Genomic DNA, 370 nt, shown 5'->3' on the forward strand with positions numbered 1-370 from the left:
AAAAAAAAAAAAAAAAAAATGACCTTATGAACAAAAGGCCTGAAACCTCTCTACAACTATCAACATTTAACATTTGTCAAAGTTCATAGAGTTTCTGGAGGCATTTATTTAGGAAGTGGATGCCACTCCTGCTTCCAATCTAATACTATAGTTTCCTCTATGGTTTACATACAGACTTTTCAAAGGCCTGTTATTTCAGAAACAGATGTCCAATCTGGCTTCCTAGCACTCCCTACAGACTATGCCATAGGAACCCGCTTTCACCCAAGGTACCTGTATTAGGACCTTTCAGTTACAATTGTTAAGAATCTCAGCTCAAACTGATTTAATTAAGAAATGTATTATAAACAATATTCAGCAAGAAAAAGAA

Source organism: Elephantulus edwardii, unplaced genomic scaffold (genome assembly GCF_000299155.1).
Source record: "Elephantulus edwardii isolate Elephantulus edwardi_28Jun2011 unplaced genomic scaffold, EleEdw1.0 scaffold00053, whole genome shotgun sequence".
Taxonomy (NCBI): domain Eukaryota; kingdom Metazoa; phylum Chordata; class Mammalia; order Macroscelidea; family Macroscelididae; genus Elephantulus; species Elephantulus edwardii.